Below are 18078 nucleotides of genomic sequence, written 5' to 3' on the forward strand. Positions count from 1 at the left end.
TATGAGTTAATATTAAAGGGAGTTACGGAGTGAGTCGTATGCGTAGCTCCGGAGTCGATATTTATTCGTTTTTTATTTAATGTCCCCTCTTTCCCGAAGAAAAATAATTATTTTTACATATATAACACTTTATTCACGTTGAAATATCGAAAAATAAATTTTAAAAAATAAAATGAAGTAGCTAGAAAAAAAATTAAAAATTAATCCGTGACCAAGACCGAACCCCTGACCACCGAGTCTATAAACTTCTTTACCGGTAGCGCAAACAACCACACCACGACTCACACGATGCTTTCACGAATATATAGTTTAAAGAACTTCCTTCCAGTTAATTAACAAACTCTTTTTTGGCCCTTTATGACTCCCCTAATTAGTGTATGAAAATTCCTTTTGGTACGATGTTTTGGTATATAAAACTCTATTTTCAGGCAGAGTTTGAAAATTATAAGTTAATATTAAAGAGAGTTACGGAGTGAGTGGGGTGTGTAGCTCCTTAGTCGAAATTTATCAGTTTTTCAGCTATTAATCGCTGTTTCCCAAAGAAAAATAATAATTTTTATATATATATAACTCTTTTTTCATGTTGAAATATCGAAAAATAAGTTTTAAAAAATAAAATAAAGAAGCAAGAAAAAAAATTAAAAAATAATCCGCGACCAGGACCGAACCCCTGACCACCGAGACTACAAACTTCTTTATCATGGAGCTAACAACCATACCACGACTCACACGTTGCTTCCACGAATATATAGCTTAAAGTACTTTCTTCCTTTTAATTAACAAAATCTATTTTGGCCCATTATGTGCTCCCTAATTAGTCTATAAAAAGTATCTTTGGTACGATTGTTTGGTATATAAATCTTTAATTGCTGACAGAGTTTGAAAATTATGAGTTAATATTAAAGGGAGTTACGGAGTGAGTCGTATGCGTAGCTCCGGAGTCGATATTTATTCGTTTTTTAGCTAATGATCCCTCTTTCCCGAAGAAAAATAATTATTTTTACATATATAACACTTTATTCACGTTGAAATATCGAAAAATAAATTTTAAAAAATAAATGAAGTAGCTAGAAAAAAAATTTAAAATTAATCCGTGACCAGGACCGAACCCCTGACCACCGAGTCTATAAACTTCTTTACCGATAGCGCAAACAACGACACCACGACTCACACGATGCTTCCACGAATATATAGCTTAAAGAACTTCCTTTCAGTTAATTAACAAACTCTATTTTGGCCCTTTATGACTCCCCTAATTAGTGTATAAAAATTCCTTTTGGTACAATGTTTTGGTATATAAAACTCTATTTTCAGGCAGAGTTAGAAAATTATAAGTTAGTATTAAAGGGAGTTACGGAGTGAGTGGTGTGTGTAGCTCTGGAGTCGAAATTTATCCGTTTTTCAGCTATTAATCGCTGTTTCCCAAAGAAAAATGATTATATTTATATATATATATATAACACTTTATTCACGTTGAAATATCGAAAAATAAATTTTAAAAAATAAAATAAAGTGGCTAGAAAAAAAATCAAAGTTACTCCGAGACCAGGACCGAACCCCTGACAACCGAGACGACAAACTTCTTTATCATGGCGCTAACAACCATACCACGACTCACACGTTGCTTCCACGAATATGTAGCTTAAAGTACTTTCTTCCTTTTAATTAACAAAATCTATTTTGGCCCATTATGTGCTCCCTAAATAGTCTATAAAAATTATCTTTTGTACGATTGTTTGGTATATAAATCTTTAATTACTGGCAGAGTTTGAAAATTATAAGTTAATATTAAACGGAGTTACGGAGAGAGTCGTATGCGTAGCTCCGGAGTCGATTGTTATTCGTTTTTTAGCTAATGTTCCCTCTTTCCCGAAGAAAAATAATTGTTTTTACATATATAACACTTTATTCACGTTGAAATATCGAAAAATAAATTTTAAAAAATAAAATGAAGTAGCTAGAAAAAAAATTTAAAATTAATCCGTGACCAGGACCGAACCCCTGACCACCGAATCTATAAACTTCTTTACCGATAGCGCAAACCACCACACCACGACTCACACGATGCTTTCACGAATATATAGCTTAAAGAACTTCCTTTCAGTTAATCAACAAACTCTATTTTGGCCCTTTATGACTCCCCTAATTAGTGTATAAAAATTCCTTTTGGTACTATGTTTTGGTATATAAAACTCTATTTTCAGGCAGAGTTAGAAAATTATAAGTTAATATTAAAGAGAGTTACGGAGTGAGTGGTGTGCGTAGCTCTGGAATCGAAATTTATCCGTTTATTAGGTATTAATCGCTGTTTCCCAAAGAAAAATGATTATATTTATATATATATAACACTTTATTCACGTTGAAATATCGAAAAATAAATTTTAAAAAATAAAATAAAGTGGCTAGAAAAAAAAATCAAAGTTACTCCGCGACCAGGACCGAACTCCTGACAACCGAGACGACAAACTTCTTTATCATGGCGCTAACAACCATACCACGACTGACACGTTGCTTCCACGAATATATAGCTTAAAGTACTTTCTTCCTTTTAATTAACAAAATCTATTTCGGCCCATTATGAGCTCCCTAATTAGTCTATAAAAATTATGTTTGGTACGATTGTTTGGTATATAAATCTTTAATTACTGACAGAGTTTGAAAATTATAAGTTAATATTAAAGGGAGTTACGGATTGAGCCGTATGCGTAGCTCCGGAGACGATATTTATTCGTTTTTTAGCTAATGTTCCCTCTTTCCCGAAGAAAAATAATTATTTTTACATATATAACACTTTATTCACGTTGAAATATCGAAAAATAAATTTTAAAAAATAAAATGAAGTAGCTAGAAAAAAAATTAAAAATTAATCCGTGACCAGGACCGAACCCCTGACCACCGAGTCTATAAACTTCTTTACCGATAGCTCAAACAACCACACCACGACTCACACGATGCTTTCACGAATATATAGTTTAAAGAACTTCCTTCCAGTTAATTAACAAACTCTATTTTGGCCCTTTATGTCTCCCCTAATTAGTGTATAAAAATTCCTTTTGGTACGATGTTTTGGTATATAAAACTCTATTTTCAGGCAGAGTTTGAAAATTATAAGTTAATATTAAAGGGAATTACGGAGTGAGTGGTGTGCGTAGCTCCGGAGTCGATATTTATTCGTTTTTTAGCTAATGTTCCCTCTTTCCCGAAGAAAAATAATTATTTTTACATATATAACACTTTATTCACGTTGAAATATCGAAAAATAAATTTTAAAAAATAAAATGAAGTAGCTAGAAAGAAAATTTTAGATTAATCCGTGACCAGGACCGAATCCCTGACCACCGAGTCTGTAAACTTCTTTACCGATAGCGCAAACAACCACACCACGACTCACACGATGCTTTCCCGAATATATAGCTTAAAGAACTTCCTTCCAGTTAATTAACAAACTCTATTTTGGCCCTTTATGTCTCCCCTAATTAGTGTATAAAAATTCCTTTAGGTACTATGTTTTGGTATATAAAACTCTATTTTCTGGCAGAGTTTGAAAATTATAAGTTAATATTAAAGAGAGTTACGGAGTGAGTGGGGTGTGTAGCTCTTTAGTCGAAATTTATCAGTTTATCAGATATTAATCGCTGTTTCCCAAAGAAAAATAATAACTTTTACATATATAACTCTTTTTTCCCGTTGAAATATCGAAAAAAAAGTTTTAAAAAATAAAATAAAGAAGCAAGAAAAAAAATTAAAAAATAATCCGTGACCAGGACCGAACCCCTGACCACCGAGACTACAAACTTCTTTATCATGGCGCTAACAACCATACCACGACTCACACGTTGCTTCCACGAATATATAGTTTAAAGTACTTTCTTCCTTTTAGTTAACAAAATCTATTTTGGCCCATTATGTGCTCCCTAATTAGTCTATAAAAATTATCTTTGGTACGACTGTTTGGCATATAAATCTTTAATTACTGACAGAGTTTGAAAATTATAAGTTAATATTAAAGGGAGTTACGGAGTGAGTCATATGCGTAGCTCCGGAGTCGATATTTATTCATTTTTTGGCTAATGTTCCCTCTTTCCCGAAGAAAAATAATTATTTTTACATATATAACACTTTATTCACGTTGAAATTTCGAAAAATAAATTTTAAAAAATAAAATGAAGTAGCTAGAAAAAAAATTTAAAATTAATCCGTGACCAGGACCGATCCCCTGACCACCGAGTCTATAAGCTTCTTTACCGATAGCGCAAACAACCACACCACGACTCACACGATGCTTTCACGAATATATAGCTTAAAGAACTTCCTTCCAGTTAATTAACAAACTCTATTTTGGCCCCTTATGACTCCCCTAATTAGTGTATAAAAATTCCTTTTGGTACGATGTTTTGGTATATAAAACTCTATTTTCAGGCAGAGTTTGAAAATTATAAGTTAATATTAAAGGGAATTACGGAGTGAGTGGTGTGCGTAGCTCCGGAGTCGATATTTATTCGTTTTTTAGCTAATGTTCCCTCTTTCCCGAAGAAAAATAATTATTTTTACATATATAACACTTTATTCACGTTGAAATATCGAAAAATAAATTTTAAAAAATAAAATGAAGTAGCTAGAAAGAAAATTTTAGATTAATCCGTGACCAGGACCGAATCCCTGACCACCGAGTCTGTAAACTTCTTTACCGATAGCGCAAACAACCACACCACGACTCACACGATGCTTTCCCGAATATATAGCTTAAAGAACTTCCTTCCAGTTAATTAACAAACTCTATTTTGGCCCTTTATGACTCCCCTAATTAGTGTATAAAAATTCCTTTTGGTACTATGTTTTGGTATATAAAACTCTATTTTCTGGCAGAGTTTGAAAATTATAAGTTAATATTAAAGAGAGTTACGGAGTGAGTGGGGTGTGTAGCTCTTTAGTCGAAATTTATCAGTTTATCAGCTATTAATCGCTGTTTCCCAAAGAAAAATAATAACTTTTACATATATAACTCTTTTTTCCCGTTGAAATATCGAAAAAAAAGTTTTAAAAAATAAAATAAAGAAGCAAGAAAAAAAATTAAAAAATAATCCGTGACCAGGACCGAACCCCTGACCACCGAGACTACAAACTTCTTTATCATGGCGCTAACAACCATACCACGACTCACACGTTGCTTCCACGAATATATAGCTTAAAGTACTTTCTTCCTTTTAGTTAACAAAATCTATTTTGGCCCATTATGTGCTCCCTAATTAGTCTATAAAAATTATCTTTGGTACGACTGTTTGGCATATAAATCTTTAATTACTGACAGAGTTTGAAAATTATAAGTTAATATTAAAGGGAGTTACGGAGTGAGTCATATGCGTAGCTCCGGAGTCGATATTTATTCGTTTTTTGGCTAATGTTCCCTCTTTCCCGAAGAAAAATAATTATTTTTACATATATAACACTTTATTCACGTTGAAATTTCGAAAAATAAATTTTAAAAAATAAAATGAAGTAGCTAGAAAAAAAATTTAAAATTAATCCGTGACCAGGACCGATCCCCTGACCACCGAGTCTATAAGCTTCTTTACCGATAGCGCAAACAACCACACCACGACTCACACGATGCTTTCACGAATATATAGCTTAAAGAACTTCCTTCCAGTTAATTAACAAACTCTATTTTGGCCCCTTATGACTCCCCTAATTAGTGTATAAAAATTCCTTTTGGTACTATGTTTTAGTATATAAAACTCTAGTTTCTGGCAGAGTTTGAAAATTATAAGTTAATATTAAAGAGAGTTACGGAGTGAGTGGGGTGTGTAGCTCTTTAGTCGAAATTTATCAGTTTATCAGCTATTAATCGCTGTTTCCCAAAGAAAAATAATAATTTTTATATATATAACTCTTTTCTCACGTTGAAATATTGAAAAATAAGTTTTAAAAAATAAAATAAAGAAGCAAGAAAAAAAATTAAAAAATAATCCTTGACCAGGACCGAACCCCTGACCACCGAGACTACAAACTTCTTTATCATGGCGCTAACAACCATACCACGACTCAGACGTTTCTTCCAAGAACATATAGCTTAAAGTACTTTCTTCCTTTTAATTAGCAAAATCTATTTTGGCCCATTATGTGCTCCCTAATTAGTCAATAAAAATTATCTTTGGTACGATTGTTTGGTATATAAATCTTTAATTTCTGACAGAGTTTGAAAATTATAAGTTAATATTAAAGGGAGTTACGGAGCGAGTCGTATGCGTAGCTCCGGAGTCGATATTTATTCGTTTTTTAGCTAATGTTCCCTCTTTCCCGAAGAAAAATAATTATTTTTACATATATAACACTTTATTCACTTTGAAATATCGAAAAATAAATTTTAAAAAATAAAATGAAGTAGCTAGAAAAAAAATTGAAAATTAATTCGTGACCAGGACCGAACCCCTGACCACCGAGTCTATAAGCTTCTTTACCGATAGCGCAAACAACCACACCACGACTCACACGATGCTTTCACGAATATATAGCTTAAAGAACTTCCTTCCAGTTAATTAACAAACTCTATTTTGGCCCTTTATGACTCCCCTAATTAGTGTATAAAAATTCCTTTTGGTACTATATTTTGGTATATAAAACTCTATTTTCTGGCAGAGTTTGAAAATTATAAGTTAATATTAAATGGAGTTACGGAGTGAGTGGTGTGCGTAGCTCTGGAGTCGAAATTTATCCGTTTTTCAGCTATTAATCGCTGTTTCCCAAAGAAAAATAATAATTTTTATATATATAACTCTTTTTTCACGTTGAAATATCGAAAAATAAGTTTTAAAAAATAAAATAAAGAAGCAAGAAAAAAAATTAAAAAATAATCCGTGACCAGGACCGAGCCCCTGACCACCGAGACTACAAACTTCTTTATCATGGCGCTTACAACCGTACCACGACTCACACGTTGCTTCCGCGAATATATAGCTTAAAGTACTTTCTTCCTTTTAATTAACAAAATCTATTTTGGCCCATTATGTGCTCCCTAATTAGTCTATAAAAATTATCTTTGGTACGATTGTTTGGTATATAAATCTTTAATTACTGACAGAGTTTGAAAATTATAAGTTAATATTAAAGGGAGTTACGGAGTGAGTCGTATGCGTAGCTCCGGAGTCGATATTAATTCGTTTTTTAGCTAATGTTCCCTCTTTCCCGAAGAAAAATAATTATTTTTACATATATAACACTTTATTCACGTTGAAATATCAAAAAATGAAGTTTAAAAAATAAAATGTAGTAGCTAGAAAAAAAATTTAAAATTAATCCGTGACCAGGACCGAACCCCTGACCACTGAGTCTATTAACTTCTTTACCAATAGCGCAAACAACCACACCACGACTCACACGATGCTTTCACGAATATATAGCTTAAAGAACTTCCTTCCAGTTAATTAACAAACTTTATTTTGGCCCTCATGAGTCCCCTAATTAGTGTATAAAAATTCCTTTTGGTACTATGTTTTGGTATATAAAACTCTATTTTCTGGCGGAGTTTGAAAATTATAAGTTAATATTAAAGAGAGTTACGGAGTGAGTGGTGTGCGTAGCTCTGAAGTCGAAATTTATCCGTTTTCAGCTATTAATCACTGTTTCCCAAATAAAAATAATAATTTTTATATATACAACACTTTATTCACGTTGAAATATCGAAAAATAAGTTTTAAAAAATAAAATAAAGAAGCTAGAAAAAAAGTTTAAGATTAATCCGTGACCAGGACCGATCCCCTGTCCACCGAGTCTATAAACTTCTTTACCGATAGCGCAAACAACCACACAACGACTCACACGATGCTTTCACAAATATATAGCTTAAAGAACTTCCCTCCAGTTAATTAACAAACTCTATTTTTGGCCCTTTATGTCTCCCCTAATTAGTGTATAAAAATTCCTTTTGGTACTATGTTTTGGTATATAAAACTCTATTTTCAGGCAGAGTTTGAAAATTATAAGTTAATATTAAAGGGAGTTACGGAGTGAGTGGTGTGCGTAGCTCTGGAGGCGAAATTTATCCGTTTTTCAGCTATTAATCGCTGTTTTCCCAAAGAAAAATAATTATATTTCTATATATATAACACTTTATTCACGTTGAATTATCGAAAAATAAATTTTAAAAAATAAAATGAAGTAGCTAGAAAAAAAATTTAAAATTAATCCGTGACCAGGACCGAACCCCTGACCACCGAGTCTATAAACTTCTTTACCGATAGCGCAAACAACCACCCCACGACTCACACGATGCTTTCACGAATATATAGCTTAAAGAACTTCCTTCCAGTTAATTAACAAACTCTTTTTTGGGCCCTTATGACTCCCCTAATTAGTGTATAAAAATTCCTTTTGGTACTATGTTTTGGTATATAAAACTCTATTTTCTGGCAGAGTTTGAAAATTATAAGTTAATATTAAAGAGAGTTACGGAGTGAGTAGTGTGCGTAGCTCTGGAGTCGAAATTTATCCGTTTTTCAGCTATTAATCGCTGTTTCCCGACGAAAAATAATAATTTTTATATATATATAACACTTTATTCACGTTGAAATATCGAAAAATAAATTTTAAAAAATAAAATAAAGAAGCAAGAAAAAAAATTAAAAAATAATCCGTGACCAGGATCGAACCCCTGACCACCGAGACTACAAACTTCTTTATCATGGCGCTAACAACCATACCACGACTCACACGTTGCTTCCACGAATATATAGCTTAATGTACTTTCTTCCTTTTAATTAACAAAATCTATTTTGGCCCATTATGTGCTCCCTAATTAGTCTATAAAAATTATATTTTGTACGATTGTTTGGTTTATAAATCTTTAATTACTGGCAGAGTTTGAAAATTATAAGTTAATAATAAAGGGAGTTACGGAGTGAGTCGTATGCGTAGCTCCGGAGTCGATATTTATTCGTTTTTTAGCTATTGTTCCCTCTTTCCCGAAGAAAAATAATTATTTTTACATATATAACACTTTATTCACGTTGAAATATCGAAAAATAAATTTTAAAAAATAAAATGAAGTAGCTAGAAAAAAAATTTAAAATTAATCCGTGACCAGGACCGAACCCCTGACCACCGAGTCTATAAGCTTCTTTACCGATAGCGCAAACAACCACACCACGACTCACACGATGCTTTCACGAATATATAGCTTAAAGAACTTCCTTCCAGTTAATTAACAAACTCTATTTTGGCCCCTTATGACTCCCCTAATTAGTGTATAAAAATTCCTTTTGGTACTATGTTTTGGTATATAAAACTCTATTTTCTGGCAGAGTTTGAAAATTATAAGTTAATATTAAAGAGAGTTACGGAGTGAGTGGGGTGTGTAGCTCTTTATTCGAAATTTATCAGTTTATCAGCTATTAATCGCTGTTTCCCGACGAAAAATAATAATTTATATATATATAACACTTTATTCATGTTGAAATATCGAAAAATAAATTTTAAAAAATAAAATGAAGTAGCTAGAAAAAAAATTTAAAATTAATCCGTGACCAGGACCGAACCCCTGACCACCGAGTCTAAAAACTTCTTTACCGATAGCACAAACAACCACACCACGACTCACACGATGCTTTCACGAATATATAGCTTAAAGAACTACCTTCCAGTTAATTAGCAAAATCTATTTTGGCCCTTTGTGTGTCCCCTAATTAGTGTATAAAAATTCCTTTTGGTACGATATTTTGGTATTCAAAACTCTATTTTCTGGCAGAGTTTGAAAATTATAAGTTAATATTAAATGGAGTTACGGAGTGAGTGGGGTGTGTAGCTCTTTAGTCGAAATTTATCAGTTTATCAGCTATTAATCGCTGTTTTCCAAAGAAAAATAATAATTTTTATATATATAACTCTTTTTTCACGTTGAAATATCGAAAAATAAATTTTAAAAAATAAAATGAAGTAGCTAGAAAAAAAAATTAAAATTAATCCGTGACCAGGACCGAACCCCTGACCACCGAGTCTATAAACTTCTTTACCGATAGCGCAAACAACCACCCCACGACTCACACGATGCTTTCACGAATATATAGCTTAAAATGAAAATAGGGAATTTCATTTTAAACCTCACCTCTGAAAAAGCAAACAAAGAGTATCATGGGCCCTTTTTTATACCTTGTGCTGGTCAAAGTGATAGTTTGTAAAAGATATAGGGGGCCAGCAGCTATTCAACATAATGCTTTACTCGGACTACCTACACTAAGCTTCCATAAAAGTAAATTTCTTAATCATAACAACCATTATGTTAGTCCTGTGTTTACCTTTTAATGGATACAGTTGACCCAAATTTGATTTAGATCCAGATTTGATTTTGAACAGTCAACCTCAAAGAAGTTAGATAGACTGCGATTTTCTGAAAAGTGAAAATATAGACTTTAAAGATTATCCAGCAAAAACTTAAGATCTATGATATATGTCTGAAATGCTCTGGTAAGAGCAATTAAAACTTGCAGGCACCCTCAGACAACCATCTAGACCCTGAAAATAGTGTTGAATAATTGAGACCAATTTCTACTTAGTTGATTTATTTCCACCGTTTTTGTTTGAGAATGTATTGTATGTCTGTGAGAAAGGCGCCATAGTTTGGAACAATTTTTCATTTGCTCGATTCAGAAGCTCCTGTTTCATACCTGGTGAATGTTCATTAAATATGTATTGTATCAACTTATGTGCATTCATATTTCATAAAGCATTATTATTTTCTTTAAAGAGTGATTCATTCTCTGGAAGTGATCCATTTGGGGGATTTGATACTGCTTCTGCCTCTACAAACCCTGGTAAGTAGTTGTATCAAAATTTATTGCATTTTGACAGATCTGAATCTACTTATTTACTTTTTGCTTTTCATTTTTGAAAACTCTAGCTTTCCAAGTTCTAACTGTAGGCAAAATTGAGCAAGCCTTTCCCTGCTACTAACTTGTTACCCATTAAATAACATTGAGATAAGTTAGTTTTTGTTGCATGGGTCGGAATGGCCTGGTTGGTAGGTTTGTTGGCCTGATGTTCATGAGTTCGAATCCTGCTGGCCAAAGAATCCCCGTGCAATAAATTGTGACTAGGACACTTTAAATTTGTTGGGGTCACAAAGTCCTCCAAGTTCTCGGAACAAATCAATACCTCTGGGAGTACTGAATTGGACATTGATCTTTCTCTGGTTAAGCTCAAAATTATGATATGATTGCGTGGAGGAATGAATGGAGTGAGACTGGATCATCCCTGTAAAACGGGCTGTGACGTGTGTATGGCTGAAGTCGTACTCTTGGGCATAGGTGGCGTCACTGAAAAACAAGAAATGCACTCTCTGCTTTAAATTAGCTTGGATTCTCATGGCAAGATTGCCGGTATTGGCAAGTGACATTTGTTACAACAACAGTTTTTGTTGCAACAATGCAACCTGTTCAGCCTTTTAACCGATTTTCAAAGTTATGCAAGTATTTCCCTGCCAAACACAGTATCTCTATTGTGGGAAAATAGGCTTTCTGTAGAGGAAAGCAAACAGATTGGAACCGGCACAGAAATTGATGTTAGCTAAAGGATTTAAGCTTAGAAAGATTCATAGCTATTACTTAGATGGTTAAAAATTATTTTATTCTAATTATTTTAATAAATGTATTAATACTTATTTCTTGTTTTTAGAAAAAGATCCTTTTGATCCGTTTGGTTTGTCTCAAGCAAATTCTAATCAAGCTCCTTCTATGGTATGCATGTCTTTTTGGTTTTAGTTTGTTTATGGCAGACTTTCATTTGTTCAATGACTTAATTTCACTGGGTCACTGAATTTTTTGAAAATTTTCTTAATAGATACGAGATAAATATTCAGCTTATTAATGGGTAAAACTGCCTGCGCTTATAAATTTTGGTTGTTGTTTCATGTTTGCAACGTTATCTATTTTTAAAAAATTAATTTTATAAAAGCAAGGTGGTGACCCACCTTGACATCCTGGAATTATCAGGGAATTTTTTATACTGGGAAAATCAGGGATTTTTTTAAGAAAATCTAGAATTTTTTTTTAATTTAAATTATTTTACCATCCGTTATATCAACTTTATTCAGATGGACATTTATCGTCAAACAGCTGAAATATCACCTTAGCAATACATCATTAAAATTCTCTCCATTATTGCCCCGCTAAACTAGAATACCATATAAAACTTGCCTCCATGGAGGACTTTTTTGATAAAACTAAAACGCACTTGCGTTACACGGAGAAGAAAACCACTAAAACCTCCCACGGTTAATCTGGCTGCAATGGGACTCAAACCAGGGTGACCACCCACCTTGAAAACCTGAAATTATCAGGGAATTTTTTTATACTGGAAAAAATCTGGAAAAGTCAGGGAAATTCAGATTTCAACCTGGAAAAATCAGGGAATTCCAAAGAAAAGCTGGAATTTTTCTCTTAATTTAAATTATTTTACCATCCGTTACATCCACGCTGTTTAGACGTAAATTTATGGCAAAAAAGTTGAAATATCATCAATTCAGTAATACTTTTCTTGCATTAAAATTCTCTTCATTAAAATTCCTGCGAAACTAGAATACCATTGCAAACTCTTTTGTGTTGGGAAATAAAATGGATAAATCTTTTTCCTCTATGGAGATTATGGGACTATGCAGTTTAAGAAAGACAAAAATGTGGAAGAAAGGATTAGGATATTTGCTTCTGTTTATAAAAGTAGCGTTTAATTTTTTTTCCTTAAATCTTCTTTTAATCTGTGGGCTGAATTTATTAATTGTTCAAGTTTGTTCCGATGCTTTGGGAGTATTTTTTGCTTTTAACAAAATTATTCGAAATGTTTTACTATTTTTAATTTTATAAAATTCTTCAAAAAATAATTGTTCATAATTTAATTAGAGATTTTATCTTGCGCACTTTTTCTGAAAGCTTTTGTCCAATGAATTATTTTTTTCTGGATTTCATGATAACTTTTATTTTGATATTTCCGAAATTGTTTCTCCTTTTACCCTGAAAAAATGCCAAAACCAAGGAATGTATGGAAAACATGTTAAAGGACATATAAACTTAGAATGGAATTTTTTTTATTTATATTTGTTTGTTAGAAAGAAGGAAAACAAAACTTTGTTTTTCTGTTCTGCACTGTACAGGGACAGGTTTCAAGTTGGGCAACCAGATGACCAAAATTTTAAACTTAATATTAAGTAAACTAGGTATTATTTCGAAGGTAAAAAATTGAAGATTTAGAAGTAAAGACTTTTAACTTATAAATATCAGTTTTTAATAAGTCATAGGCTGTTAAATGAAGGGCAACATCATTTGAAATTTTCATCCATGGTAAGAGAATCTGTAACAAAGTACAGTTTTTTTTAAAAAGAATTCACACTAATAAGAGAAAATGGAAAGAATAATAATTAAAGTAAACTATAATAAAACAGGTTATCTTGCACAAATATGTAGAAACATTTCTTATTTTGATTTACAAAAAAATTTCTCAAGATATACCTTTGATGTTTGTGACACCAAAATACATCATTAATTGTACTGTAGCACTAGGATTTAATATAATAAAATTATTTTTTCTATTTAAAGCAAGATTTGATAATAATAAATATTTTTATTTTAAATTAATAATTAATTATTCTTACACACCACTCAGACACCATTGCTTTTCTTTTCATTACATTTGTTTTTTATTTATTTTCATCTTTTATTTCACCTTTTCTTTATAAAATGAAGTAAAATATGAAGAGAAGCAATATAAATACTCCTTAAGGTTAATTTAAAATAATGTATTTCACCTCAGTAGCCTAATTTTTGCAACTATGTTGTACTTTGAGATATTTATGTTGTAACTTAAAATTGATCATTGAAGTTTTAATATATTTTTTTAATTTAATTTTATTTATTTATTTAATGTAAGTATCTCAGTTTTAATTTAATTTTATTTATTTATTTAAGATAAGCATCTTAGTTTTAATTTTTTTAGTAGCAATTTAATTTCATTTGGAGAATTTTAAATCAATAATTTTGCTTAGAGCTTAAAAAATGTGTGTATTTCGAGAAAAAATAATTTCAGAACATTCTGTAGTTATTTATTTATTTATTTTGAGTAAAAGAGAGAAATAATTTTGTGGGGAAAAAATATTAAGCCTACTTGCATAGCAAACTACAGCAATAACTCACATCCTATTCAATCTTTAGGTAAATGGGATAAAAATTATTAGTTATTTATTGGGACTGTAATTGGTCAACGAAACTGGAGAAGGGGTATTGAAAAGAGATAAAAATTTATTCGGAAATTCATATAAAAATTTGGTCCATCTTTTGTTCTACAACCGGACATATGTTCTTTCTTGTTTACTGCTAGCTATGCCACTAAACGGAAGTAAAAGGCATATCGGTAAATATTGTCTGCTACAAAAAGATTATTTAATTTTATGCCGGCAATAAATAAAGCTATGATTATAATTTTTCCTGCGCCCAGAAAAATTTGTTATAGGGTAATAATACAGTAAAAAATTGTTGTTTTTTTTCCTTTTAATATACAGTGATTATGTTTTTTCAATTGAATTTTTTTTTGTAATATAAAACTAATGAATTTTTTTAACTTTTTTTCCCATATTTAAAAAAAAAGTTTTTTATTCCTTGTTTTTTAAAATGACATTGCTTAAATATGAGTTTTATTTATATTGCTGCTAATATATTACACTGATGTTAATATATTACATTGTTGTTAATATACGTTGCATAGCTAAAATGAGTGATTTTTCAACTAACTTGTATAGGGTTGAAAATGTTATAAAACATATTAATCTGACCAACAGGAAGTAGAAGACAATTTGAAGAAGCTATTTTAAAAAAATAATAGTTGTAGCATTAAGATTAAAATTAAAGTAATTTTCAGTCATTATAATGGTTAGCATTGGTTTAAATTTCGATCCAATTTGAGTAGTTTACGTCTGGCACAGAAGTAAAAAATTTCAAATTAATTATGCATCACATTTCACAAACAACTGCATAGAATGTTTTACTCAAAAGTCAGCTTCAAAATTCAGACAAGTTTATATTTAAATTACAAACAAATTCAGAGTTTTGCAAATTAGTAGTCATTTTTGCTTTTGCGCGATTCACATCTGACAGCAACAATTTAATCCATTTAATTTGAACTTTTAATAATCAGTTTTTATAAAACAAATTGTTTTTCGATAAGTTATGATATACTAAATATTTAATCTAAAAGTTTGATTCTAAACTTTTGTTTTATAGGATAGTTTTTCTAATAAATTTATGTACATTTTTTTCTGACACCATGGAATTGCCCAGATGTAAAAACAAAACTATTTAACACATTTGAACTAGGAAACCATGTCAGTTTGGAATTTTTAATATATTCTAATTTCCATTAAGAAAGAAAGAAAAAAGAATAAAATTTAAAGAACTTTATCTTGCTTTTTTTCTTCTAAAGAATATACAACAAGGAATTGACAATTGTAATATGTCTCAAAATAATAATTCTAATTTGAAATAAACAATTTTATTTAAGCATTTGACTTATGATATTGGTTTAAAGAAAATTATTTGCATTGTCTGGATAAGTATAAAATGGCTCTATATTGAAAGTAAATAAATGTAAAAATTTATTGGTTTCTAATCACCTGGAATTATTTTCTTTTGCTTAATAAAAATATATTAAACAGTACTTATCCAAGGTTGCTTTGGATCATTGCTATTTGGTACATTTTGTGCAAAAACTATCTAACACTTAAAATTTTTTTATTCATTAAAAGCGTTATTTTCTGCAAGCTAGACGTATTGTTTCCTTCACATCTATTCAAGCTGATATATTTAAAAAATAACATTTTAAATGAAATACTGCACTATTATATTGACTAATACACTAATATTGACACTTTTCTTGCACCTACTACACTCCAGGAGAAAAAAAAACACGCTGACCCGGAAATTGTTAGATTTTTACTGGAAAATCTGGAAAAATCAGGGAAATTTGAAGCCTGATTTGAGTGACCACCCTGAATTATGATTATGAGGACTTCACCTTTTTAGCTCAATTTATTTTAGTCTCCTAGAAATTCAAATTTTTCTCTTATCAAAATTGCGCAAAGAGTGGCATTCCGTATAAGAATAGCATTAATGTAGCTTGTAATATTAACTGACTTCAACTCTCTTTTTATGTAATTTTCAGTTTAGGAAGCATTATTTTTGACCATTCTCTATATTAAACATATTTACATGCATTTCAAAATGCATCACATTTTTTATACTAATATGTTTAACTATGTATATTTTAAATTTCAGTTTTCTTGATTATGGCAAATGTAACTCTAAATCTTAAAAAAAAATCTATTGGTTATTCTATATAATTTTTAAATTTGACATTTTTTTAAAAAAGTTGTAATTTCCTTAAAACATGTTTGTATTCATTTATATAACCATATGTAAGGTTTTTATTTTGAATGTTTTATACTTTCAGATTTTATTTTAGAACAAAATTTATTCAATGTATTTTGAAGTTATAAAATTCAATATTGATGTTCATTCCAGGCTGTGGAGATGGCGATATAGAAACATCAGAGAAAATAGTACAAGAAATGCTCTCCAGATACTCAGAAGTAAGTTTTCATCAAACTTTTAATTTTTGGATATTTCTGTTTTACAATTTCAACTCTAAATTTTGAATAATTATTTTTTCTGATTTTTGAAACAAAGTAAAACTCAGATTATACGAAATAATTGGTATAAAATACAGAGCTACTTAATTTTTTAAACCAAAATTCTTTTACTAATATTAAAATTATAATTACATGTTTTTGGAAAATCAGAAGTTTTTGAGGGATTCAGGGATCATCATTATAAGTTCATAAAATCGCTGATCAATCATTAAAAAAAAGTTTCTTTTTCTTTTCTTTTTTTGTAATCGACAAATATTTATATTATGTTCAGATCAGTGATTCATGTGATGTTTAAAACTATTGGTTTTGCGTGTTTTCTTTTTTTTACATAAATATTTTATTTTTCATATAAAGTGTGCATATTTTTGTGAAACAAAATTTTTTTCCCCATTCATTTAATTATTTTAACATTTGCGAAAGAATTTAAAAATTTCAACTTTAATTTTCTTTAGTTATAATAAAATATGTTGTTGTATAATTATAATTTATATAAAACAAGATTTTCTTGCTGAAAAACAGTTATAATTTATAGTAAGAATTTGTTGTTTATTTAGGCAGCTTTGTTCATTTTCTTATCTGAGTGAATAAAAATGCTGAAAGGGCAAATTAATGAGGTAAATCATTTGTATATTTATCAATTAATTTATGATTTAAATTACATTTTAAATAATGATCTGTGAATTTATTGTAATTTCATAATGTATTATGTATGGTAATGTATAATGAAATTGTCTTATTTACATTCATTTAAGAATGTTTTACTTAAACTTAAGGTGTTTAATAATAGCATTCATGCATATGTCACAAATAAAATTGGCCATTCTCCATAGAACACATGCATTAGATATTTCAGATTTTTGGCGGAATCTTCGACTTTCTAAACTTCAAACTTTATTACTCTGTTAATATTTTATTCTCTTTAATCATAATTTCTTTTGAAAGTTAACAGTTTGTTTGACTGTCTAAGTACAAAATAAAAAGACTTTAAATAAGTATGCAAATAATTTAAATGTTTTCTTCTGCACAAATTATGACGCAAATATCGTTTTTTTTATGATTTTAGTTGATAGGTCATTTAAGATTTTTTCTTTGTTTTCTACTCTTATGCCTGAGATAAATGTACGTGGATTTGCTGTTATTTCTCATAGTTATTTACTGTTCTTTTGACCCAATCTAAAATATTAAATATGTAACCCATTTTTCCAAATTTGAGCAATTCTGTTACTTTGCATAAATTGATACTGCAACATTAAATCTATGTATTTTAGAATTCTTAAGTGCACTACATTTTAAAGGATAACATGAACTAAGGAAAAATCGCAAGCAAATGATTATATCAATAATCATATTTTTACTATCAGCTATTTGTACTTGCCTAAAATTGGGAATATGAAAAAACAAAG

Source organism: Parasteatoda tepidariorum, chromosome 10, assembly GCF_982258835.1.
Source record: "Parasteatoda tepidariorum strain Cologne lab strain chromosome 10, Ptep-v5.0, whole genome shotgun sequence".
Taxonomy (NCBI): Eukaryota; Metazoa; Arthropoda; class Arachnida; order Araneae; family Theridiidae; genus Parasteatoda; species Parasteatoda tepidariorum.